General features: G+C 46.3%; 1 protein-coding gene across 49 annotated transcripts in view; it reads right to left on the bottom strand.

Moving 5' to 3' along the window:
• Positions 1-27,704, bottom strand: part of SORBS1 (sorbin and SH3 domain containing 1) — a 220,463-nt gene that overhangs the window by 159,730 nt on the left and 33,029 nt on the right. For 2 of the 49 annotated variants that reach the window (XM_048218688.2, XM_048218685.2), the window contains exon 1: positions 39-16,380. The exons of 39 other annotated variants lie outside the window; for them this stretch is intronic. The gene's annotated coding sequence lies outside the window, so the exon portion shown is untranslated. Of the gene's footprint in view, positions 1-38; positions 16,382-27,704 lie in introns of those variants that run through there. 8 more of the 49 variants (XM_048218699.2, XM_048218697.2, XM_048218682.2 and 5 more) reach the window with 7 other exon arrangements.

The following is a 27,704-nucleotide window of genomic DNA, read 5'->3' as shown; positions in this document are numbered from 1 at the left end:
AGGTGAAGAAAAAGAAACAAAACAAAGCACATATTTACCAGTGGTTTAAGGTGGTGGGATGCATTGGTCCTGAGCTCTGGGCAGAGAAAAGGTTTCACAAACTCTTCCAACAAATGCCAGCTCCCGCAATGACAAAGATACAAAGCATGTGGTGTGAATAAGGCACTCTGTGGCCTCTCCCCTAGGAGGCCAGCCAAAACACCAATCGGCAGGCATCCTATTTAGGCTTAAGCCCCCATCATCCTCTTCCAGCCCCACTCCCTTCTCACCCTGATTTCCCCAACTAGAACAAGAATCTTTAGTTCACCAGCTGAAATGGTCCCTATTAGAATCAACGGACCTTGGGCAGAAAGAAGCTTTAGAGATCATCTATAACAGGGATCACAAACTGAAAACCCAGTGGGTTACATCTAGCCTATAGCAGCATTACAATCGATCTGTAGGACAGGTTTAGAAAATTTGAGCCAAAACCTAAAAATCAGAGAGGTCACATAAAAACCCAGACTTCTGAGTTCTCTTAAAACAACAAAAAAATCAGTCAACATGGCCCACACATATGTCTAAAAATGATCAGCTGTGCTAAGTAGCAGCTGCCCTTCATAAGCAAGCTTGGCTACTCCAAAATGCCACAGTCCCTACCACGCCCTAACGTCTCACCACAGAGAGAGCTGTGGTTACCATTGCCCTTGTATTATTGGATTTTTTGGTTGTGTGTGTGTGTGAGAGAGAGAGAGAGAGAGAGAGAGAGAGAGATACAGAAATAATTCCCTCTACTTAACAAAAGTGGGAACATAAAAGAAAGAGGGGCAAAGTTCCAAGAGAAAACAAAAAATGGTTTAGCACATCAGAAACTTAGTACCCCCCCCCTGGCAGGCAGGTGAAATCCCTAAACAAGTACAATACTTCCATGTTATAAAAGTGTAAGCGGGAAACTGACTTACCTACTCCCACAGTTAGAAGCAGTGCTAATTCTAGAACCTAGGTTTCTTGACTGCCAATCCAGGACTCTTCCACTATGCCCCACTGCATGGAAGTCTTATATCATAAAACAAAAAATATTTTATATACACACGTGTGTACGTATGGGTCTTTCAAAGCTAATACTAAAGTCACAGAGATAGAGTTGAAGTATTTGAAGTATCCAAACCACTCTACTGAAAGGCTTGCCATACTCTTCTATTCTTTAACAAATGAAGGTAAATTTCATCAGGTTCCCTAAGGGTTCACTTCCTAATGTGACATTCTCAAGAGTGTGGATCCCAGAGTCTGCCGGGCCCAAGGAACATGGTGGTAGAAATACTGACCTTTCTAGTATTTTTAGTACTTCCGTCGTGTCTCTGAGAAGACAGCTGATAGTTTTTTCTGTCCTGTGCCAGTCACGAGCCCATCCTATACCTACCTCAGGGCCTGGATTTCTGTGGCCAGAATCTACTATGCAGTCAAGCCTCAAGCTGGAAGTTTTGTGAGAAAATGTCCCAGAGTACCTGCCCATTGAAATCCCCAGGTGGAGTTCTCCCGTTCTTCATGGATGGGATCGGGATGAGCCACCAGCCCCAATCTAGACTGAAGCAAAGCCAGGGGACAGCACCCTAAAAGACACATTTTGGAAAGGGACACAAAGAGGAGTGAAGACCAAATACATGGGCATAGTTAGGGTTGCTCAGGGTTCAAGGCCAAGATGAGCAAACATGGAGGCAAAATTCACCTCAAGGGTGGGAAGAGCTCCCCTGGATCTGTCACTGGTAGGCAGGTTCCCAAATCTGGCTGACAGAATCACCAAGAAAAAAAAAAAAATTCCTGGGCCCCTGACTCATTAAATCAGAATCTCTGATTGGGAGGCCCAGGCATTGGTCAGGTGATCCTGACATCCAGACTCCCATTTGGAAAAAAGTATCTTTCACTCAGAGGCTTCAGGAGCTCCAGAACAATCTTCTCAAGATGCAGAACAATTCAGCATCCTCTAGGCGGGATGCAAGGGTCCAGGCTTTGGGGGAGTTGCACATTCTTAGTGTGTTTGCCCACTCCCTACATCACATTATGAGAACCATCACTTAACTCGTTTTATTCTAAATACATAAACCTAGAATGCCAACAGCCAGTGAAGGCGGACCCCTCTGCCTCAGTCCCTGGATACTGTGACTCAGTACCACTGCATCCAGATAAAAGACTGGACTTGTCAGAGGCCTCATACCTATGCAGGCTCCCCCTGTGGGGCAAAGGGACTGGGAGCATCCAGTCACCAAGGTGGCCTTCAAGGAACAGCTCGAAGGCACAAAGTCCTCTGCCTCAAGTTCTTACTGCCTGCCAAAGCGCAAGACACTGAAGATCAGTGCAATGCCGAGAAACCTGCCGCACCAGCTGAGCACTTCTCTTTCCAGATTTCCACTTTGTGGTTAACTGACGGCCTGAGCAATCTCAAGCCAAGCATGGCAAAGTAAATGCTGTGTGCCACAAAGATGATAGACGGGAGTAAGCTGGTTACATGAATAGGCCAACCTAAAAAGATCTCTTTCCTGACATCACCAGAGGCTACCAGGTGACCTTCAGACAGCCCAGCACCAGAGAAACCCAAAGCTGACCAACGTTAGCATTCCTGATTGCAAGGCCCAGCAGCAGTCCATAGTATCCTTCACCAGAAGGAGGACACTCTTACGCATCCCCGTCCTAAGGGTCCTCCACTTGAGCCACAATGCAAATCTGGAAGAGTGTAGGTGGGACAGGAAGTCTAGGAAAAGCTCAAGATACTAATCTGCCCCTTCTGGGGGTCATCAGTTTTTAGGCAATCCATTCTTTCCTGCAGTACCATTATTTCCTTGCCTAAAACAAGACATTTCTTTGACCTATCCCTCCAAAAGAAATCAATGGCCAAACACCTGGAAACACTACCTTTCTCATTTATGTCCTCCTTTCTACCCTACCCCAAGAATAGGGAACAATGCTAGATGTTGTGAAAGTCACATTAGCCACCTTCATTTCTACCAATCTAGACCATCTGAACAGGTCCAGTCCAATGGGAGCCTCTAGGGTTACAGGTCCTCAGAGCACTGTGTACCTCTCCTTTACAGCACGAAGTACTGACTCGTGCTTACCTCTTTTGTTGTTTACCTTTTAAGGAGTCTTTTGCTTGTTTGCCTAGCTAATCACTGTAGGCCAATATAATGCCTTCAAACCCTCCAGGTTCCCTCAAGATATACCTCAAATTTCTTATCTCCCAGCTGAAGGATGATCAAGCCAACCCATCCCCCAACTACTTATGCCTGCCACTAGCCTCTGAAATCTAGGCACCCGCTAACTAGCCCACCAATTTAGGGGACTCAGAAGAACTCCACTCAGAAAGCTAGTCTAGAATTGGAGAAAATCCCCAACTGGCCTTGACGCTGACCAACTTGGGAAGGAATCAAATCAAAATAATTATGTTTCTTTTGTGCAGTATGTACATTTTATTTAACATGATTTTCTAATGTACGCAAAATGAACTTTTTGGCCCAGAAAGTACTTCCCTATTTCCCAGAACAAATCCCACTGGGACCATGCCCAGATGCTCAATACCAAGGTAGCTCGACCAGGTCTCGCCTCTGGTTCCCTTGCCCAGCTGTCCTCCCTCTACACCCATTGGCAGAGGAAAGTGGGTTTGGAGGAACTTTTTAAAGCCCTTCCACCTACTTCAGATTCAGTAGGAAGCAGAATGAAGGTTTCCAAGTTCTGTGAACGACACAAAGCTCACAAAATAGAATAAAATTAGTTGAAAAATAGCAAAATAATTTTTAGCTCCCCTTAAAAAAAAAAAGCACGCCTACTTTAAATGAATCATTTAAGTATAAGTGACTTCATACTTTCTTCCACTGGGATATGGTTTTCTTCCTCACAAAGATTCCCTCCCAGCTCCCCCTCCACTCCTGAGACAGGATATCTCCACAAAATACCTGTTCTGATTTGGGGACACCCTCCCAAGAAAGTCCTGACACAGCCCAGAGTACTCCCCTGCAGATGGCCAGAGGCTCCTTCCCTCTAGAGTCTTTGCATTTGCTGTCCTCTCTGCCTATGAAGCTCTTCCCCTGTCTCTTGCCATGGCTGCGGTATTCTCATGGGGAACTCAGATCCAGTATCACCTCTTGAATCAGGCCAGCCCTGACTGCCTCACCTTAGTCCCACCAGCAAAAGCTACTTTCTCAGGACTATCACAGTCTGTAATTACCTTACTTATCCATGCTTCCCTCCAGGCAGCAGCAACCTTGCCTGACTTGTTCCTTGCTGCAAACCCAGCACCACAATAGTTCCCAGCACAAAGCAAGTGCTCGATAAACTGCTAAGTGGGTGAGTGAGGAGGTGGAGGCAGGTCATTGGCAACAGGGCTAAGAGCCCTCCAAACATGTCCTATGGCATAACTTCATCATGGCATGGCTTTCTGGAATGGTCTGGTTTCCCTTGCCTTGATTCTTCTCAGTCTTGTTGATACTTAGGTACTGGTTCTACCACTGCATATGCCACTCCCTGCCCCAACTGCTCAGGCTTGGGTGTTCCCCCTGGAGACTCAATTCCCAAGTCTGGCTTCTCCTACTCTGCTTCCATTCAGCCATTATGAGCTTGCAAAATTCAGACATCCACAGGGGTAGCTGACCTGCAGGACTCTGACCCAAGCTCACTCTTCCAGCTGTATCGCCAATACCCATTTCCACCCCCATCACCGCTAATCAGCTCACAGCTCAGGTGTGTGCACCTACCATTCCTAAAGTTGAAACCTTTGCTCAGGCCTCTCCTGCTGCCTCAGTACCTGCTAGCTTCCTCTCATCTCTCAAAGTCCCCAGAGCTTTGGGCCTGGTGCCCTTCCCCTCTACCACACAGTCATGATATTTACCCTAATATCCTGAAATTCCTTCATTTGTTTCCCCCAGTGGACTGTTCCTTGATGGTTAGGGTCCCATCTAATTCATCCCTATTGCCCTGAGCCTGGTAGACAATAGGTACCCAGTAAAACCATACTCAACTGAATTATCTAATTTTCTCTTTGACAGTTTTCATTTCCACGGTAACTCCCTGAAGACCCCTAACACTCAGCATAAGTAACAGAAGACATTCTCTTGTTAGCACGTTTACTAAAACCAAGTAGTTTTATCATATTATAAAAACAAACAGCTGCACGGTGAGAGGCAGAAAGGTATAGTACTAAGAGTATTGGTTCTGGGTTCAAGTCCAGTCTTGGCCACTCACTAGCAGTATACTAGTGGGTACATCCCTCTCCTCTGGCTCCACATCTCATTCTCTGTAAAATGAGAGGGCTGGTCAGACACAGACAACTAGGACAGAGAGTACTAGGGTTCCACTTGTATGAAATGTCCAGAAGAGACAAGTCCATGGAGGCAGAAGGTAGATGCGTGGTTGCCAGGGACTAAGAGGAAGGAGGGGCGGAGCGCATGCTAATGGGTACAGGTTTCCTTGGCAGTGATGAAAATGTTCTGGATTAGGTAGTGGTAATAGCTGTACAACACTGTGAATATACTAAAAAACACTGAATTAAGTACTTTAAAAGGGTTAAAGTAGTGAATTCTGTTACGCGAATTTTACGTAAATTAAAAAAAAAGAGGGGGGTGAGACTAGAACAGAGGTTGAAAACTGGAGGCTCAGCAAGGCCACACCAGACCTATGGCATGTACTTCAGAAACAGAGTTTCTGATATATCTGCAGAACTGAAAAGCCAAAGACTGTCTGTAGAGGTGGTTACACAAATCTGCGCTTGACAAAACTGCACATAACATACACATGCATGTGCACACAGAGATGAGTGCATAAACTGAACTAGTGAAATCCATGTAAGGGCTACAGATTGCAACAGTATCCATTGCCTGGTTTTGATACTGTACTATAACTATGTAAGAAGGACATACAGGAACCCCTGGACTTTTTTTTTTTAACAACTTCCTGTGAATCTGTAACTACAGTTGACCCTGGAATAACACAGGAGTTAGGGGCACCAACCTCCCGCTCAGTTAAAAATCCATGTATAACTTTTGACTCCCCCAAAACTTAACTACTAATAGCCTCTTGTTGACCAGAAGCCTTACTGATAACATAACCAATCAGGACATATTTTGTTATATCTATTATATACTATAGTCTTACAATAAACCTAGAGAAAAGAAAATGTTAAGAAAATCATTAAGGAATTAAAAATACATTTATAGTACTGTAAATAATCTGGGTTAAGTGAACCCATGTAGTTAAAATCTGTGTTGTTCAAGATTCAACTGTATTTCTTTTTTTTTTTTTTTTTTTAAGATTTTATTTATTTATTTGTCAGAGAAAGAGAGCACAAGCAGGGGGAGCAGCAGGCAGAGGGAGAAGCAGGCTCTCCACCGAGCAGGGAGCCCAGTGCGGGGCTAGTGCCCAGGATCCTGGGATCATGAACTGAGCTGAAGGCACACACTTAACTGAGCCACCCAGGCGTCCCTCAACTGTATTTCTAAAAAAAAAGAAAAAAAAAAAAAAGCCAAGCTATTACCTTTTAAATATTCTAGATGTGTGGCTTCTCCTTAAAATAACAAGATATGGTAATGTGGGGCCTCAAGGACAACAGTTGCATGGAGCTGGGTCATAGCTATGCCCCCTTGGACGACCATGGCGCTCAGATCCGTCTCCCTAAACACCGAGTGAGTGTCCCGGCCACTCACCATGATGCTTGCACTACTTGTTCCCTTAGAGAAATATTTCTCTCTCAATAAGAAAATGACAGACCAAGAGGGCCCTGTATTTCCAGAAAAAAGGGTGACCACAGTATCATTGTGGAAGTGAAGAACAATGCTAAGATTGGAGTTGGAATCTCCCGCCCTTCATCGCCTGTCACCTGCCGGACCTCAGAGGCATTTGAGGTCTGGACCCCAGGTCTATAACTCTTTAGGGCCAGATTTCTTCCACTAAGTCAGCAAATAAATTTTAAAACCAAACCACTGGAAAAGAACACAGCTTAAGTATACACAGTATCCCATTCTCCCCTAAATATTTTTATTCTTTTCATCTTACCTTTCCTGAGAACACAGAATCCTGCTCTCAGCCACAGAGGGAAGGTCCCACCCCTTATGCATGATCACATCCAGATAAATAAGCAGTCCTTTTTTTCCATTGCAACTGAAGTCTATTTAGTAAGGGAGGAAAAGGGCCCTCAGGGCATACATTCCCCCACCTTTCCCATCACACCACCACCCCACCCCCAGAGAACGTGCTTGGAATGCAAGTGTCCCTGAAGGGGGGGGGGGGCAAAGCCACAGAACCCAGGGAAATGGCCCAGTGACTGCTCTCGGTGCAGTTGTTTCCAATCAGATTACACAGAAGTATCACCTGGGACCCTAGACCGAGGATTTATAATACCCCCCTCTTCAGGTGACACTGTGTAGACTACCCAGCATTGATTCATCCTATGGCCTTTGTAAACCACTGATTTAGAAACCCCTGGCTATCCCAGGCAGCAGGGCAGGGCACACCTCTCCAGGGCAGAGCTGCTAGAGCCATGCTGTCCTGAGGGAGTCACCTGCCACACATGGCCACTGAGCCCTTGAAATGTGGCTAGCGGGACTTGCGATGTTCTGTGAAGGCGACATACACATTGGATTTTGAAGACTTGGTATGAAAATAAGGAATGTAAAATAGCTCACTGACATTTTTTACACTGATTAAAAACTGAAATATTTTAGATACATTAGGTTAAAGAAAATCTGTAGTTAAAATTAATTTCACTTGCTTCTTTTTACATTTTCAATGTGGCCACTAGAAAATCTTAACAAGCATGGCTCATATCGTACTTCTTCTATTTAACAGCCATGCTCAAGGAGACGCATGGGGATCCCAGCCATAATGGAAAAAAATGAGGACTCACCTGCACCATCCTAAGCAAGTTACTAATCTGACGCTCTCTCCTCCCCTGCACCCGGCACCATAACATTCAGCACACTGGGCTGAGTGTAAATAAAAAAGGCATGCCGTCTTCCAACAGCTGGTACTCAACACCTACATACTTCCCTCCCTTCTCCAACTTCCTTAAGGCCCTAAAATCTGAACCCAGGATCCCCAGGCATCAAATTTATCAACCACAATGCCCACTTCTACACAATGGCTGCAGATGGCACAGTGGTTCTCCACCCAGAGGATGCAAAGGAATCACCTGGAAGGCCCCATCCCCCAGAGACCCCAACTCTGTCCACTTGGTATATGCATTACTTACAAGAACCATGGAGCATTCTGATGCCTACGGTCTAGGAGTCCCTCTGAGAAACACACGGCTAAGAATTGTGACCAACATCATCAGAGCCACATCGAGATTTCCCTGACCACAGTGGGCTGGGCCAGCCTGAACACGGCAGGTGTGGCCCACGGACAGGCCAGGAACCAAGAAGGGCCTTTCCCCTGCAGAGAGCTGCTCTCCTGACATCTTTTAAAGCTATGTAGGAAATGACCATCTGCCAGGACATTGCTGCGAACACCAGAAGGCAGCTGACACTACCTGCCCTCACATAATGCCCCTTAAGAGGATCAAAACATATAGATAGATCATTTCAAGGTGCCCAATAGCTTGGGAGTTGGGCTAAAACAAAAACAAAAACTGGGCCGCTGAGCACTCCCACCAGCAACATGAGAGGAACCAGGGCAGGTCCTCTTTCTGCCCTTGCCTGGTTCCCAAAAGCACCAGTGACCGCCAGAACTTTCTGAATGTCAGGCCAACACCTGGGCCTCTTCTCCAGAAGCATTTCTCCTGCTCTCCTCGGAGCCCAGAAAGGGGCCAGCACTTCACGCACAGACCTGCACGGTCCAATACCCTGTTTCCTCCAGGGCCTTCGGGCACTGCAAGAAGTCCTCTTACTGGATGTGAATGCGTGGGATGGGCAGAGCGCACACATTAACTGGACCCCTAGAGGCACGCAAGCAGAAGAAAGAACTCTCTTTACCTAAACTAGGCACTGCTCCTTCCCTTGCTTTAAAACCCTGTGCGCTAAGCCATCTCCATGTCAAACCATTTCAAGAGAGCAATTTCTTGGAGAACAAAAACTTAAATATTCTTCTCCAATAAGAGTTCTGTCAGTAAAACATAGCCAAGAAACTCAACCTTGTCCTTTCTCTTAGGGCAAATTTCCTCTCTAGGGAAAAAATACAATCTGAATGAATCGCTGCATTCCTCCCCACGACGTCCGAACTGCCTTGTATTCTTTTGCAAACAGTGTACAAAGTGATGAAGCACTGAATCTGAGAACTCGGACCTATTTCTTTATTTTTAGTGCAGGAGAAGGATCTGGAGTTTGTTCAGAGGGGAGAAACACAAACTGCACGCTGACTCTGGCATGCCACACGCCGCCATAGGGCATTTCCCCCAGACCACCCCCACTCTAGAGTCTGCTTCGCACACTCTTCTGCCCCACAGTCAGCCTCTGTCTCCCGGACAGAACACACAGAAACGTCAGTATAACCTGGTCTCCATGTAGCCCAGTCTCCACTTGGTGGCCATGTAAGCAAATAATCCAGTCTAAACAAAACAAAAATTCAAAATGTTATTGCCTCTCTTATTGAACACCAACAGGAGAGCGAAAATCTTACCGCACCAGGAACAATCTTTAACACTCTTCCCCCTTCTCTACCGTTGTATCCCTCGGACTGACAGCAACTGTCCTTCCAAGGTGACTCCTCTCCTCTTCCCCACTCTTCCCAACCCCATAAACACTTCTCTCTCCCTCTCCTTTCCCTTCTCCCACACGCCTTCTTCTGTCACACAAGCGTTGGGCCTTCTCAGATACAAATACAGCTCTTACACACACACACACCCCACCCCCAGCTCCTGGTCCTCCAACTCTGCTTCTATCTGTTGCACTGACTCTAAATGAAAACGGCCCAGGAACTGAGGTAACCAAGATAAAATTCTCCTAAGAAGGTAGGGTACCTGGGCAAGCTGTTCAGCAAAGAGAAGAGAAAACCCATGGACATTTACAGTGGCCTGTGGCAAGGAGCAGGGCGAGCTCAACAGTGTGAATGCCCCCTAGTGCTTTGTCACCACTCAGATGAGTCGGCCCAGGTTCAGAAAAGACGCTCTTTATATCCAGCTTAGACCTCTGCTGGATAGAGAGCGCCAGCACAGCCATTCGCAAACCAAACCTGGCTTCCCATAGCTTCTGGGAACACATCGGCTGGGTATAGCCACAGTGACATGAATGGGGATAAAGCAGTCTATGGAGAGGGGGATGTCCCAGATCTCTGTCGACAGTGGAAATTCATCCCGGTGTACGGAGAAGTTACACGGATCTGAATGTGTGGAGCCTGTGGGCCTAGCACCATAAAGGTCTCCTGAGATGGCTCTGTTCACACAGATGGGGTGGTTCCTTCATTCGCCATGCACTGAGGCAGTGAGAAAGAGGGAGAAACTATGATGAGAATGTTCCAGCCTCAAGGTGCCTGGGTGGCTCAGCTGGCTAAGCATGTGACTGGCTCAGGTCATGATATCAGGGTCCTGGGATTAAGCCCCACATCAGGGGAGTCTGCTTCTCCCTCCCCCTGCTCTTGTGCTCTCACTCTCTCTCTTTCTCCCTCCCTCCATCTCAAATAAAATAAAATAGAACAGAATGACCCCGCCTCTACTTTCAAAGAAGCAAGTAGAGAGGATAAGGGCCACACAGGTAAAAACTGATGCAGAGTTGTGTCGGGTTGACACAGGGACAGCCATATGGCACAACTGAAAGATTGCTAACCTAAATTCTGGCTCTGCCATGGATTAGCTGTGTGGTCTTGGGCAAGTTCCTATACCTCTCTGAGCCTATTTCCATTCCTGCAAAATGAGAAGGCTGGCCATAGGTGATTGGAGTTCCTTTCCAGCACTAACATCCCAGGTATCCAGGATTTGAGGGAAACCTGCTGTAGGGGTCATGAACAAACAGGTGGGGAATAGAAAGGCAGACAGGTAGATGAGTACAGAGTACGAACTATTCCAAAATCTCATTAGTATCACCAATTGCCACTGATGGAAATACTCTCTGTATCTTCTAAAGCTGCAGTCGTCAAGCATGGTCAGCAGCCACAGATCAGTCTGCGGGTTCACTAATCTTAACAGAACTATGTGCACACTGCTTGGCACAGGCCATTTGCTTAAGGGCACTGCCTTCCTCTCAACAGTAGTAAGACCTTCCTTATCCAAATGATGGCCAGAGTTCATCTGCTCTGGTTTGCAGATGAGCAGACAGGCTCAGGAGAGTCTGAATGATTCCCCAAGCCACACAGCTTGGAGGGGCAAAACCAGAAGAGAAGCCCAGATTGTCTGACTCCCCACCCACCATTAAATGCCAATTAGATAACTGTGTGGGATCCCCACAAAGCTGGGACACTTAGAAACCCCACGCAGATGCACCTAACTGGTCCAAGAGGATGGGGGAAGATTCTGCAAAGGGGAGCCAAGAGCAGCCTTTCCTTCCTCCACCACCTTGACAGCAGGTTGATTACCAGCTGGGGGGGGGGGGTATCCACCTGCTATCTTATTACACTTATATATTTCTATCCGTAAACAATGCAGGAGGTGGTTTGTACTCTAGAACTGAGGTACTCTGGCTCTTGGGGTCCAACTGATAGCATATGCAAAGGCCCTATGACTTTCTAAACATGTGTCGATGAGCAAGCCGTTTAACATCTCAATGCCTGTTTCCTTGTCTGTAGAAAAGGGAAAACAAGAGTACCTACCTAAACCTCATCGGGTTAGGAGCAAGATTAAAAGAGGTAATACATGTTTAAGCGCTTACAACACAATGTTATTATTACTCTAATTTTTCTAGGGAGGAGTCCAAACTTTTCATCAGATTCTCAAAGGGGTCCATGACCCAACAAAAATAAGAATCCCTGTTCCACATGCTCTCCTTGGAATGGAACTGAGATCATCCTGTGAGCAGAGAAGTTACCTCGCCTAGCTTCCTCACCTTTCCAGAAGAAAGGGGTTTGAGGCTTTGCCTGTCCCCTACTCCTGGAGGGAATTAAAAACCAAGGACCTCTCAGGAGCAGCACTGGAGGCAGGAAGTCATCATTTCTGTCGCTGGGGAATGCCTCCACACACCCCTTACAGCCCCACTCTCAAAGTGGGAAATTAGAAGGAGAGACCAAGTCCCAACTCCAGTTTCACAGACTCGGGGATAAGCCCCCTCTGGCGTGGCCCATCAGGGTGCAGGGGCAGCAGCCAAGGCCCCGAGCCTCCACTGTCGGGGTCTGGCCACCTTCCCCGCACCTCCTGCTGAGGACCCATGAACACCAAGCCCACAAACTCCAGATCCATGAATAAGTGATGTGTTGGGATGTGAGGAAGATCTGAAGCTGAGGTCCTGGTCTGGAAAGAGCAGACCAAAGAGAAAGGGGGTTAAAGAGTAAGGGTATGGAAGGTGTGAGAGGTAAGCAATTTAAATTCTGGCTTTGCAGCTCTTTGGCCTCATGACTTTGGACAAATTACTCAACCTCTCGGAACCTGTTTCCCCAACAATAAAATGGGGGCTAGTGAGCAGTCTTTGCTTCCCAGAGGAGTTGTAAAGATCAAATGAGATCTGTGTAGACATCTAACACAGGATCCGGCACTCAGTATGTGCTCACTCAAGTGATGCCAACTGTTATTACCATGATGACAATAACGAAGAGGCAGGAAAAGGTTAGCATAGTCACGAAGCCTTACTGCATTATTGATTTGGGGCTGTTTCGATGTTGCATTAGAAATAAAATCAAGGCAGGTTTTATGGGAAGAGATACCAGTACTAGAGGGATTACAGGGTCTTGGGCCCAAAATACAGAAGAGCTCTAACTGCAGAACCCCATCCTTGGGGCCTCAGCTTGGCAACGCCCACACAGGCAGCAAGAAAAGTGGAGAACATAGGTGAGTACCTAACAGGGGGGCCAAACATCACACCTTCACCCACAGCTGGAATAGCATCAACTCCGTAAAGTAACCCAGGCAACTCTTATAGGCAGTCAGTCTTCTATCTTTGAGGGATCAACTATGGGGGAATTGCTACTTAATAAACACAATGCTGGGTTAGATGAAATCTTTCAAAGCAGGGTCATTTAGAAGACATAAGTATAAAAGTAAAAATAAAAGAGAGGCATCCTTGATGATAAAAGGACAGGACAACAGTTCCCATGGCAGTGCCGGCTCCCAACGTCCCTGGGTTCCAATCTGTCATCCCTCCTGCATTCTCTACCTTGTTACCTCGTTGGCAGACTAGGAAGGAGTTTGAAGGCAACCATGCTTTCCCCCCCCCAGAATAATTTTCTCTAATATAGATTAATATATGTTCATCATAGAAAGCTGGGAAAACAGGAAATCTCAAAGGAAATACAATAATCCAACGACCAATGTTAACATGTTGATTTATCGCTGCCAGCCTCTCTTTATGAAGAGCCATTTTTTTTAAAAGATTTTTTTATATTTATTTATTCGACAGAGATAGAGACAGCCAGAGAGAGAGGGAACACAGGCAGGGGGAGTGGGAGAAGAAGCAGGCTCATAGCGGAGGAGCCTGATGTGGGGCTCGATCCCATAACGCCGGGATCACGCCCTGAGCCGAAAGCAAACGCTTAACCGCTGTGCCACCCAGGCGCCCCTATGGCGAGCCATTTTTATTTAAAGAATACTTATACCTAGTTTTCCTAACACAGCAAGCATGTCTGAAGAATACATAAAAGCAGTAAGAATCAAGGAAAATTAAGACCTGGTTGATGAAAGGGAGATAGGTGCGCGCACGCACGCGTGCAGATCTCGCTCCTCAGAGGCCTCTTCAACTCACAGTACGGGATTGATCACTATGGCCACCCCTGAACTAAGAAGTTTAAACTCAGAGGATCAAAGAAGAACTACACCCTCTAAAACAATGTTCTTTAAGTATCAAAAAGTCTAGCATCTCAAACAAGCATTTTTAAAAACACATTTTTTTAAAACCCCAAACCTATGATGTGTTCCTTGGCATGAATCTGGGTCGGTTCCTGGTGGGGCTCCAGGATAGAATTTCAAAAGATACTGTAATTATTCCTGTCACTGATACCATTCTATCAGACTCAAATAAATCAAAATCATAATGAAAAACAAAACTGAACCTCCCTGGCAACACACTCAGGGCTTAGAAAACATTAATTTTTACCAGCCATCTTTTATAGCTGCCTCTTAAAACCATTTTTAATACTGTTTATGCAAGAGTAATAGGGGGAATAATTTGTTGACTAGTTTCAACAAACTGGACCTTCAAGTTTGCCCTCACCTGTTTAGTGGAGTCCCAGACAAGGACATCAGTCCAGTAGGAAAGACCTTTCCGATGGGACAAGCCACCCACCATTGAAAGTGGTGGCTCTTGAAGGAGTGGTCCTCACCCCTGGAGCTAGACAAGCACAGCTGAACCAATCACATGGTTTCCAAGGTCCCTGACACCTTTAGGATTCAGTCTTCATTTCTTACAGTAGAAGTCCCACCCTGTTGCCTTCCCCCATTCCTCATGACTGAGAAAGACCGGAAGATCACTGCTGTAAGCCCAGCGAAGTCTTCTCCAGAACTCAGAAGGGCCATAAATGGAGGCAAAGGACAGAAGGTAGGAGTCACTCACGAGCCTGGAGAAAACAGGTAAGGCCAGAGGAATGGCCTCTACAATTGAACAAAGAATTCAGAGGTGTCTGTGGGTGGCTCCGGGAACAAAGTGAAACTCCTGAGACGCAGAGTCCACACGCTCTACCTGGAGACTGGATGTAGCAGCTTTTCTGAAAAAGGTGGCACTTTTAGGACTTCATATAAATTCCTCACGGTTCCCAGGACACAAGCATCTCTACCCCCATCTCACAAACTCTGGATATCACCAGTCAAATGGAGACAGAAGCCGTCTCCTTGAGAGAGTCCAAGACCCCAAGTCTGGCAAACAATGGCCCACCATTAATTAGGATGGTAGATTTTCTCTACACTCTACTTTTATGGAAAAGCAAAGGATAACAAAGTGAGTTGATACTTGGTTCAAAAAAACAACATCCAGGAGACACCCTATTTCAATCCAGATTCCAACAGACTCTTGGTTTTGGTTGGTCCATGGAGCTAGTAACAACACATGGCTCAATTCAAACCGAGAGTTTAGACTCTTGGACAGACTTTAAAAGTTGGCAAGATCACAAAAAGCCAAAAGACGTGCATGTCGCTCCACGTAAGGAACCTTTGTCCCTCTGGGATAAGGCATGATACTCAGGGCTTTTAGAGAGGGCAGGATTTTTCTTCCTCCAGAGTCAAAAGGGGGTAGTAAATGGGAAAGAGGAAGAGAGCTAAATGCTCATCTTACGTGGTGAGGAGTCGAGATAACGCCCCAAAGCAGCAACACATGCAAGTTACTGAAAAATGTGGAAGTAAATACTAGAAGAATCCGTTAAGATTTTTAAGTGAGTGCCACTGCAGAATGGGGGTAAGGCGAGGAGACAGAAAACTGTGTGGTCCTATAGAACTATTTAAAAGGAAGAAAAGTGGGGGAAGGGGTTAGGGTACTTTGGATACATCAATTTCTCAAGTTTTTATTAAAAAAAACACATTACTTTAGGGTTGGGGCGGGGAAAAAATAAGAATATTTTAAGCCAATGATATTATTTCTCCATATTTTCCAGAGTATTATGTTTTAATAACTTTTTCCTGATTAAAGTAATACTGTTCAATGAAAAAAAAAGTTAGAAAATAACAAGCCCTCCAAAAAAGGAGAAAAAAAGGAAAAATAGTTATCACCATCCAAAGAGAACCACTGGATGGTTTGGAGGTAATTTCTTTTTACATAAGTGCATATGTATATACATATATCAAATTTTCATTAAGTCTTTGGATTCATCCAATGATCATAAGGCTTTTATTCTGAGGGAAAAGGAATATTTTCCAAAGTATTAAATTGGGCCTTAGCTTCTTAAGCCATCAATAAAGATTTCTTTCTGTAAGGACAGGCAGGTCAGGTTGTCCTATTTTAACTACATGGTACAATGACAAAGAAAACACAAATCCGTTTTTTGATAGTGGTTGGGATTTCCCCTGAATTCCTAGACATAAACTTGCAGCAATGGGGTGGAGGCCTACTACAAATTGGTTTCACCTGAAATCGTGTTGTTTTCTGACTGTGTGTGTCTTGTTTCTTCCTGCGCAAGCGTCTTTGCCTCCCTCTGTCTCCCCGCCCACCTGTCACTAGCTGCCCTCCCCCTCCCCCCAGCTTCCTGCTGTATTCCCCTCTCTCACACCTGGACCTTCTTCCTGCCACCCTTACTTAACCTGATGCACTATGGAACTGAACTCATATTCTAATTACTTTTTGCATGGGCAGAACAGATTTGTCTTTAAGTTTGAAACAGGAATACAAAGCGTTCCATTTATCCATTTTCTACAGACCTTATTGCAGATTTTTTTTTTTTTTTTTTTTTTTTAAACAAAGGCAGCTGTTAGTTCCAGGGCCAAGGACCTGTGGAGGAAACCCTCAGAAATAAGAAGAGCTCAGACCCCTGCCTGGAAAAGCCAGTGCAGGCCTGAAAAAGGCTATGTGTGGGCAAGGTGGTGGTGTCTCAGAGAGGCCAGGGAGAAGGACTACGGTCAAAGCCAACTCACACTGTACCTGGGGTGCCTGCAGGAAGAAGGGGGGCATGTACCCAGCCTAGCGTTACCTTGGGGGGTAGGAGTAGTAGCTCCAGAAGGAAACCTAAAACTGTTAGGGCATCTAGCTGAAGAACCACCTACTCCTCTCTCCATCCTTCTAAGAGGGACCTGCCTCTTTTTCTGATCTTCCAAAATGAATCTTTTTTCCCCACAAGAGCTACTTTCAAAATCAGGTCACCCCCATCCTACACATACGAGATTTTTTTATAACCCAGATGCTGGACATATCTTAAAAGAGCTTTTGGGGTTCTGATTACTCTTTGAAATGTAAGCTCTCTCTCCTGGCCCTAAGAAATCTGTGCATTTCATATGGCTGTCTTCTACAGCCTGAGAAAAAATAGTGACCAGGACAGAAACTGGGCACAATCCTAGGTCTGCAACCAGCAATCTCCCACACAGAGAACATGGAGCTGTTCTGGTAATCCAGCCAGCAGTGAAGCCTTATCACCCAGCCCTCACTTCCCATTTTCCCCATAGGCTCCTCATGGGCTTCTGTCCTGTTAGCTGCTTCCCGGAGACCAGCATGCACGGTGCTATATCCTGCACATCCCAGAGCCTAAGAAGGAATAGGATCTGTTTGACAGGCTTGTACTCCAGGAATTAATACTGGTCCTTAATTACATTCTTCTCCCTAACTGTCCCTAAGCCATCTCCTTATGAAGATACACGAAAACTCCTAGGAAGGGGGGGGGGGGGGAGAAAAATGAGAGTGCAAATAAAGCAATTTTGCTTTCCTTAAGAAAGTCAGGCATTAGCTTCCATTTCGAGAAAGAAACCAGTAAATTCCCATTCGGTAAGTTTTCTCCATAGGATTTAGGCCACTGGGGGAAGGGGTGCGGAGGGGTGAATAGAAGGGATGGAGCAGCTCTCATCAAAGAGCAGCAAGAGGAGACGTGTTTTCATACAGTGGCACATGTTCCTTTTGGACTTGCTTCAAACCTGTGTGTGGGCTGATTCTCCGAAATAAACAAAATTCTCTTGTATAACAGAGGTTAGGGGTGACTAAGAGGGTGAGGATTCTGACGGAAAAGAATCATCCACAAATCACCTCTAAGTGAGACCCGTTCCTCCACCTGCACTGGGTCTTGAGTCGGCAAAGTAGGACCAGGGACGTGGAGCCGTGTCCAAGTGTCCACGTAACCCCAGATGGGGCGTACAATGCTCCAGTTTAAGTTCAACGACAACCCGAACGGGTACAGCTCTTGAGAGCCCTGAAACGCCCTGTTCCACCCAGCAAAGAGCTGGAATGCCAATCCTGGCTTCAGTCAGCTCCCAGACGCCACCGCGGGAGGCATGATGTCCTGAACGACAGTTGGCCAAACACGTGTGAGGGAGGTGCAGCTGCCAGGCCTTCATGTTTACCAGGAAGAAAGAGTGTTGATTTTGCAGATTTCTGATCATGTTTTTACAGCCAGTGTTATTCCGAACCCATGTTAAAATGCAATCTGAACAACAACCCTTTCCTCGTTAGTCTCCTTGAACTTAAGAGGTTCCACTGGCCCTGGAAGCCCTCTGCTCTCTACGGGCCACACCTGAGTTAGGCCACGAGGCACAGTAGAGGGAGCCAGGATGTCTGCAATGGTAGCATGGGCAGGAATAGAGTATTTGATTCAGACGTGGGGCCCCTGGGCTGAGGACCATGGCCCCAAGCAGCTGCAGGATCTCTGTGTGCAGGCCAGGCCCATCTGGGGAGAGCTCTTCCCACTCGAACAGTTTTGGGCTCTGTGGTCGTACTATACTGATTCCATGCTCTCCCTTTAAATTTCGTTACCCAAATGCAAGAAGCCACGAAAACAAAGAAGAACTAGAATGAACTAAGAAGTTACTTTAGACTGAGAGCAAAGAATGGGCAAAGTGGCCGGCAATCTTGCCGGAGGGACCAGGCACGCTACCACAGAAAGGATTTAGGCTAGAAAGGGCCCTTTACAAAATGCTGAGGGTTTGCCCAGGCTCTTTTGAAAACTGGGTTTTTGGGTTGTTTCCTGAATTTTTTCCCCCACAATCTTGAACATTGACTATTATGTAGAAAAAAGAAAAAAGAAACATTTAAAGGGACAAAATATATCCTTGGGAGACACAGGAAGAATGCTGTTTGAAGTAAGGATCTTTTCTTTCTCTTTCTTCCTCATACACACACACTCTGCTAGCCTCATGAGTAATCCGCTGCCACAGATGATGCCCAGCTAACTCCGTCGTAGCCAGCAGCCTCTGCCAACACTGATGCAGTGGAACAGTTATCTGACCAGCTCCCTTCCTGATGCTGGTCTATTTTTGGTTAAAAACTCAAGCTTCAGTTAGGGCCCCGACTTGCCAGGAGCTCCCTCCTTGGAAGTACTGTTTGACAGTAATCCTCAAGGGCCTGTACTAAAAAGCACACACACACACACACACACACACACACACACACACACACACGACTTTCCATCTAAGACACAGGAAATCAAGCCAGTTCTAGCCCCTTATTGCCATGGTTTTGAGATCTGTGCAGGCATCAAGTAGTGGTCATCCCAGCCCAGAAAGGTCACAGTAAAGCTACCTATCCCATCATTGATTAGATATCTATATGCCCAGTACCATGTAGACATGATGCTTACAATAGAAATTCCATGATGCTTACAAGAGAAAGTAAGAGACAGAAGTCAGCCCAGTGAAAGCTAGTCAGACAGCCATATAAAGCAAAGGAAAAGAAGTTAAAAAAACCATTATTAGTCGCAAGAAGTTGAGAGAATGGATCAAGTGTTGGCTACAAGGGTCACCCAGACTTTGCACTGGGCCTTGGGGTAGGCATAGTTTGTATAAGTAGAATATGACAGAAGGTAAATGATCTCTTTACAGGCCAAAACAGAAACCCTAAGGCTTTCTTCTCCTCAGAGAACCAATGGCCAGGTCATCTGTGGGCTGAACAAGAAAGCCAACATTAAGCAACCATCTCCCCTCCCAGCCCCACAGCTTTGTCTCTCTCACGTATGGAATACAGCGTCGGAGGAGGACAGACATCAAGCAGGGTCTCCTGGGTGACTGGAGTAAAAGTGCCCGCCACATGCTGGCAGACTGAGAAGCAAGTCAAATTCTCTTTAACTGTCTTCCTTAAGTCTAGGTCTCAGATCCCTAAAATCTCTCCAGACCTGAGAAATCCAAGTCACTGAGGGTGTAGCCAGAGAATCTGTGTTTTTAAGCAAGCCACTCAGTATGATCCCCAAAGTGTGAGAATTGCTGCTAGCCTGTTCCATCCTTTCTTCTGAAATGGGGATAATTAAGAGAAAGGTTGGGTAACTCAACTAGGAAGGAGATTTAAGCAGAAACCACACATGTCATGGAGAGAGGAAGGAAAGTAATTGAGCAATTAGTGAGGAATCTCTTAGGGTAAGAGAATATAAAGATGAGCCACCCAGCCCCACAGGGAGACTCTCCCTTCACTACAACCTTGAAAGATTCTAAGAAAGGTGATTTCTTTAATGGAACCAAAGAGGGCTTCAGTATGGGTGGGTCTGGGCCAGTCTAAAGAAAGAAAGAGTTCACCAATGCAGATGGGACTGTCCAAGTTTGGCCCAAAACAACCTGTAAGAGAGAACTTCTGCCCCTGAGTAGTAGGGACTACCAAAAGCCATCCTAAGTCCTAACGGAGTCAAAGAAACAGTGAGCTGCTCCCACCCAACTCCAGACATCATAGTCACTGACCTAGGGTCACCAGGGTCCATTCAGCTCTATGTGGCTACAACATGCACTATCCTCCAACAGTCAATGGGTTTCACCTGGCACTCTCTAGGCCTGAGGCAATGGCAGGGCCAAGGGGCTCCAGATCTAAGTGATGTGTTTAAGTGGTTCTCAAAGTGTGCCCACACCAGCCCAACAGTATCAGCATCACATGGCAACGTGTTAGAAATACAAATCCTGGGGCGCCTGGGTCGCACAGTCAGTTAAGGTTCCGAGTGTTGGTTTCGGCTCAGGTCATGATCTCAGGGTCATGAGATCGAGCCCCGTGTCAGGCTCCGTGCTCAGTTGAGAGTCAGCTTGAGTATTCCCTCCCTCTCCCTCTTCCCCTCCCCCTGCTCATGCTTGCTCTCACGTGTACTCTCTCTCACTAATAAATAAATCTTAGAAATAAAAAACAAAAACAAAACAAATCCTCTGGCCCCACTCTAGGGCTACAAGCTCAGAAATTCCAGAGCCACCCAGCAATGTGTGGCTTAATGAGCCCTCCAGGTGATTCTGATATAGCTGAAGTTTGAGAAGGGGCATGCTATGTGATTAATAATGTGAACCATAATGGTAAATCAACAAGAGTGGCACCCAGTCACACAGGCCTACAAAACATTTTTAAACATCTTACGGATACCTTCTTCATTGGAATCCCACAGCAATGCTGAGGAGATAAAGAAGCATTACCATCCCATTTTATAGGTAAAGAGATTGAGACTCAGAGAGATGAAGTGACTGACACATGTCACCCCCACCCAGAGCCCACTCACTGACAAGCCACAGAAGAGTGGCAGAGACCCAACTCTAAGTAATTAAAAATTACCAGCCCACATCAAGTTCTTTCCCCATGGCCCACAGGGAGACTGCGGGCAGCAGGAATGAAATAGGCATCTCTTCTATCTGGCCCACTGTTACTCACCTCAAGTGACCATTTCTAAGACCATCCTCCATTAATGCTGGATTTGAACTGAAAAAGTGATTTTAAAACCACTGTGAGACAGATTCACTTAGTCTGAATGCTGACCTGACACAGACAGCAATCCTCAATGGACAAGTGGGCCATGCTCCAAAAGTTCGTTTCTAAGTTGGAGGGCTGGAGCTCAGATTGCATATTCCCCACGGACACAACATGGACATAGTGGTTGGATCCCCAGGTCAAGCCACAAAATCCATCTGAAAGCCGGAGAGGCAGAAGGCACAGGTAGGTCTGGGAGTGGCCCAAAGGGATCAGAGCCCAACTTTCCCATCTTTAACCAACATGAGACAAAGCTCAAGTCCCTTCGCCTTTTGGAGCCTCAGTTTCTTTACCTAGAAATCAGAATCCTCACTTTGCACGGTTGCCGGGAAAATTAAATGACACTGTACGTACCGTGTTTGCCACACAGTAGACATTACAAAAGATAAGCTATAACCATTTGTTGAACTCCTAAAATACCAGCCATACTATGTTTTTGCCTTGAAAACTATGCAATTTAAACACATGCACACGCACACAGAGCAAACATTTGAAATTACAAAAGGATTGACTGGAGGAGGATGGGCTGCCTCCTAAAAGACCAAGGGAAAGGAAGGAGGGTGGCTGGTCACCCCCAACTCTCCCCTCTGGTCTTCCTCCAGCTCTTAGCTCAACTGTGACTTCTTTGGGAACCTTCCTTGGCCTCTCAGACTGGGTCAAATGTCTCTAGTGGATGTTCCAAAAGCCCAAAGGCCTTCTTCACAACTTTATAATTATAATTTTATTCTTATTTGCTTAATGCCTATCTTCCCCACAACCTCATAAGCTCCATGGAATCAAGGCCTAGGTCTGTCTATGCTCACCAGTGGGTCTTGCCCTGTTCCTCAAACACAGCAGGTACTCAGATATTCAGGGAATGAATCATACCAGGGCGGCAGGGCCAGGTAAAGGAAACAGAAGGCTATGTGCAGCTGGCCGTACACATGTGCAGATAACTCAGAGCTGGTGGTCTGAGACCAGGGTTACCTAGAGAAGCAGGCAACTCTTTTCTTCCTGCCCCAATAAAACCAATCAGCCTCTGACATATCACTCAGCCAGAAGAGGGAGGATTAGGAAACCCACAGGTGTCTCCTTCCAATGGGCGCACGTCCCCCAGGGCTTCCGTCTGCCCACAGGGCAAGTCTCACACAAAGATGGTACAAGACTCCAGGCAGGTTTGGGATTTGTTGCAGTTCTCCCTGCCTCAATATCCATTAAAGAGGAGGGAAGACTCCACGCTCACCCCAGCCTGAACTCTGAACCAAGGCATGGAAAATGCTACTGCCAACGACAATGTGATGACTGTCTACATGTACCAGAGAACAGTCCAGGGTGATCCACAAAACCTAATGAGGTGAGGGTATGGCTGCCATCCTAGAGATGAGGAAACAGAATCAGGGAGGTTAGGCGCACACTCACAATCATAAAGTTAATAAGCAGCAAAGCCAGAACTGGAACCCAAATTAGACTGCAAAGTGGCTGCTCTTAGCCATATTCTGCTACCTATCCCCGTGCTGATGCCATGCAAGTTTTTCCAGAATGTGAAGGACATACAGGCTTTGGTGAGCCAATGTAATGGTGTAAACACACTGATGAAAGCAGGCAATTCTAGTCTGGGTTCTTCTGTTATCATGTGACCCAGAGTAAGTCATTTTACCTCCCTGGCTCCCAGGGAGACTTCCTCCCCAGTAGTGCAGAAGAAAGGACCACACGACCATCTCTAGAGGAGACCCAGTGCTGCTGGGCACACACAAACGTCTGCCCGTCAAAACCGATCCCATCTGCCAGGCTCTCACCGAGGACCCCACCATGCAGCTGCTCAGCCCTCCCTCACCCAAAGTAGAGGTTAGCCGGAGCCAAAGACCCTGCACTTTCTGGTAGGGAAGGAAGGACAGACGCCACTGAATTTTCTACTAGGCCCTCTGAAACTGGCTTGGAATGATCCAAGGATACCAATAAGGGAAAAGGCCCATTTACCATATGTTTCGTGAAACACAAACCTCCCTTCTGCAGCAAGAAAATGAAAGGATATCCTTTGCTGTGAAAGAAACAGGTGTCTATCCCCAAGTGTCCCACCAGCAGTCTATGCTGCACCAGCTCCCTCTGGGACGTGTTCAACATATAAGCCAAGGCAAACTGAAAGATCAGCCTTCAGAGGCCAAGGCCATCCATTCAAGCAATGATCTCTCCCTAGTGTCAGCCCCGGCACGGCTATACAGAGTGTCTGGGATTTACAGTCTCTCTACCAAGCCTTACAAGGTCAAAAATGCTCAAGTTGTGTAATTCCTAGGAAGAAAAGGCTGTGGAACAGCACAGACTTGAAGGCCAATACAAACGACACTTCAGAAGCCAAAACACAATAGCCGAAGAGCAGAGTCAGCAACGGGCGCAGCAGGAGCCAAGGAGCCTGACGCTGGCCACCACCCCCTGTGAAAGTCACCACCACCCCCTTCCAGTCCCTGCCAAGGGGGAGCACCATCATCCCCAGCACCAAAATAGGAGGCACAAATAGTTGACATCCATTTTTGGAAAGGCTGCTGACCCCTGAGCCATCACATCCTTTGCAAAACCCATACAGACTTTTTTACACGTACAGCAAGGCACGGGGAAAGGACCAAAGCCATTTTGTAAAATGTTCGTCAAAATAAAGCCTGAGCGGGGCACCTCCTAGCTGGCTCTGTCGGAAGAGCATGCCACTCTTGACCTCGGGGTCGTAAGTTCGAGCCCCACCTTCAGTGGAGAGATTACTAAAAAAATAAACATGCTTTAAAAGAAATAAGCAAAGCCTGAGCTAGGAGGAGCAGCAGAAGGCCGAGTGGGGGCAGGACCCCCCTTCTTCCCAAGCCTCAGTGTACTAAATCCAGCAACATATACAAAATAATTCAGTGGCACGGGAGTCAGGAGAAACTAGGGAACTCAAACGAGAAGAGGAGGAAAAAAAAGGAAAAACAGGGAACGAGGTTAAAGAGGGTAAGCCCAGCGCCCAGTCAGCGCCCCCTCCCCACCCGAAGCTGCCTGGCCCTATTTACCCAGGCTGCCTCCCAGAGGGAGGTCTTCAATTCTCCCCCAAACATCAAACATCAAAGACGTAACAGGCCTGACACACCAATTGTCCTACATGAGCACCCAATCTCCCGCAGAAGACGAAAAGCAAACGGACAAATGTTGAGTGGACCCACCACCCAGATACCAGACACAGAATCTGAAGACATTTCTAGCTCCTAAAATAAGCTCTTAACACCTAAATATACTCAGGCAAACCCTCGAAATGATAAAATATACATTTATAAAGTAAAAATGCTAAGGTATATAAAAATAAAGTGTTATTGCTTGCACACTCGAAAGAGCACAAAGACCAACTGCCAGGATTGCACATTAAATTCTGGGCAGCGGCAGAGACCTGCAGCAAGATCGAGGATGGAGCTCAGCAGCTAGGTCCCAGGCGATGGTCCACACACCAGGGAGAAGGGTAATGAGCGGCTAAACTAAGAGCAACAGATTTTCACGTTCTATAAAACATGTTAACATGGACACTTCTACAAAGATATTTAAAGCAGTTTTTATATATGGACCTAAGTCCTCTGAATACCATCCTCTTGTTCAGATATTAAAAAAGACACACAGGACAGTTCCAGTTCTATTTGTGCCCTGAATTCAACATAATTACCACACATGGGTCCTGCCCCCGATGCCGAGACAGAAGAGTCTTTACTAAACACCTATTGTGTGCCAGCCCTCAGAGCTAAGGTCCCACTTTTGCCTGACTCCTTGTCCTCCTGGTCCCCAAACGGCCGTGCCAAGGATGGAGGAAAAGGACCGAAGGTCACCCCATGCCTTCAGATACAGCTGGTATTTAACAGCAAGCAGAGGTGCGAGGCATACAGAGAGAGCTCGGTGCTCCACATAACTGGGGACTTTTTCACCTGAAGAGGCTGACAAACGTAGAAAGATTAACCCTTTCATCGTCTTTTCTCTGGTGGCTTCTGAGTCAATCCTCCCACCCTCAGGACCTCCAAATCGAGGGGAGAACTTTCTCTCCTAATTTTATCTTGTTTCTGGTCATGCATTCAGTGGGATTTCAGAGCAATTTAAAAAAACAAGAAAACAAAAACAAAAAAAAAGGTAAAAACTGGGGCTTTCCTGGAAGAATATGAAGTCACATCACCAACTTCAAGAAGACAAATCTCCCAGGACTTCAGAAAGCTCAGTGGGCTTACAGGTTACAGAAGGTCAAGAAGGGTGAGGAAGCTTTTACACGGTCCCAAGACCCAACCCAGAAGGGCCTCCTTTTCTCCCTCCTCCCCTCTTGCTGATTATTCCGCTTTTGTTTTTCCAGTCAATCAACACGTATCTGAGGCCTTCACATTCATGTGTTTCCCACTTTATCGTCAACACGATGCAACGGTACAAGGCACCTGACATTTTCTGACGTCCACCCTTCAGGGATCTTGTAGGAAGGAAGTCTTCCGTGAAACATGATCTCTCCAAGTGAAATTCCACCAAATGTTATTTTAGGTAGGTGGACCACAACTCCCATCAGTACCCCACACCCAGCCATCTTCATGTCAATATTCGGAATCACTGTGGAAAGTGCTGATAATGAACTCAGGGCCAGAGTTCTTTCTGCACAACCGCCTCCAGGACACACATGAGCCGATTTACAAGGCTGGCTCGAACAATCAAGTAGTAATAATGAGTAACAGCAGCCATGATCTACTGAGCACCTGCTCATAGGATGGGCATTAGGCCAGTGCTTACGTACATTACTTATAACTGTGAGGTCAATTTTATCTTCCCAATTTAATGGAGAGAAAAAGCTGAGCTCAAACACCTTGCCTACAGTCACACAGCAAGAAATAGGCAAAGCCAAATCTGCACCCAGGATGATCCGACAACTCTTCTTTTTCTCCTCGGTGGAGGAGAGGGATGAGACAGGACCCAATGTCTGCAGCACACGTGGCAAGGCCCTCCCCAGTTCCGGGTGCCTTTTGGACATGGCTGGTGGAAATGAATGCCACAGACCGGAAATCTAGGTGCCAAAAGTATCACGGGGCATGGTGGCAGTAAATGCCTGGTTGTTTTTCACAATTTGTAAGGTGTGGGGGGAGAAGGGAGAGAAAAATCTGCACGTAAACATTTTATGTCCCCAATACTGTCACTTACCTCCCAAACCATTATCTCAAGCTTTTGCACTTGAACATTTTGAAAGCAACTCTTGGTATGTCAACAGCTTCAGCACAAAGAAGCAAGGTCAGACCTAATCAGGCTGGGTTGCACTGAAACAATCTGTACCATTTTACTCAAGTTACAGCCAAGAATTGCTTAGAACCTTCAAATGTCAAAGCTAATACCAGACTACTCCTAGGAATCTGGGCTACTGGAGCATCATCAGCTTCTCGACTTCATCCTCAGGGGCCACAGATGAAAATGACAGGGCCACGTGAACCCTGCCAGCCTGGCTCAAGCTCCCGACCCGGCAGCAGGCCTGCAGCCGCGCTCTGCAACTCTGACTCACTGAAGACTGGGAACATGTGTGTGGTGTTAAGACAAATACTAACAAGAGGCAATGGACTGCCATTTGGAAAACCAGAGAAAATAAAACCACATTCGCCAACATTCCTACCACAGTATTATTTGGGGACATTTCCTTGCAGGTTTTTTTTCTTTTTTCATATACATCTAGCACATGGTTGTAGCGTGGATACAATTCAGTTTTCTGTTCCTCCAACTACTGCTTCTGCTTATCAAGAGTCACCTGGTCAGTGGAGCCTTCCCCAGCCATCTTCCCACCCAGGTGAAACGGACCCTTTTCTCTGTGCTTGCACTTCCCTCTGAACACACGTGAATCATGCTCCTCTACAATTTTGGTAATTAGCTTATACGTCAGGCTCCCCCTACAAACCAAAGCCCTTCCAAAGCATTCTGATTGTAAGCTTTGATTATTTTTCAAATAGTTGGCAGAAATGAACCAAAATGTTACCAGGGGCCAACTTGGAGTGGTATGCCATGACGGATTTATTTTAGCATTCCTTCCACTTCTTTGATGTGGTTCCAAATTTTCTTGACACAATATATAATTTCTTTCATGCATATTTGACTACAAAAGTTCCTTAGAACTGCAATTGATCAACTTCAAAAATCACACAAAAGAGAAAAGGGTCTGATGGCAGGAGAGATGGGCACATGTCCCCATTTTAAGGTAGGAAGGTGGGCGATCGCTCGACACCTACAAAGAAGTAAGCCCTGATAACTACAAACTCAATGACTCCTGGCAAAAGTATACAACAAATGGTTTGAGGACATTTAGAAAAGAATATGAACATGAGTACATGATGACCAAGTCATGCCAAAAAGCAATCAGTGTTTTCTTGTTGTGATAAC

Source organism: Ursus arctos, unplaced genomic scaffold (assembly GCF_023065955.2).
Source record: "Ursus arctos isolate Adak ecotype North America unplaced genomic scaffold, UrsArc2.0 scaffold_7, whole genome shotgun sequence".
Classification (NCBI taxonomy): Eukaryota; Metazoa; Chordata; class Mammalia; order Carnivora; family Ursidae; genus Ursus; species Ursus arctos.
Note: the sequence above shows the minus strand (reverse complement) of the source record. Positions and strands in the feature narration are given on the sequence as shown.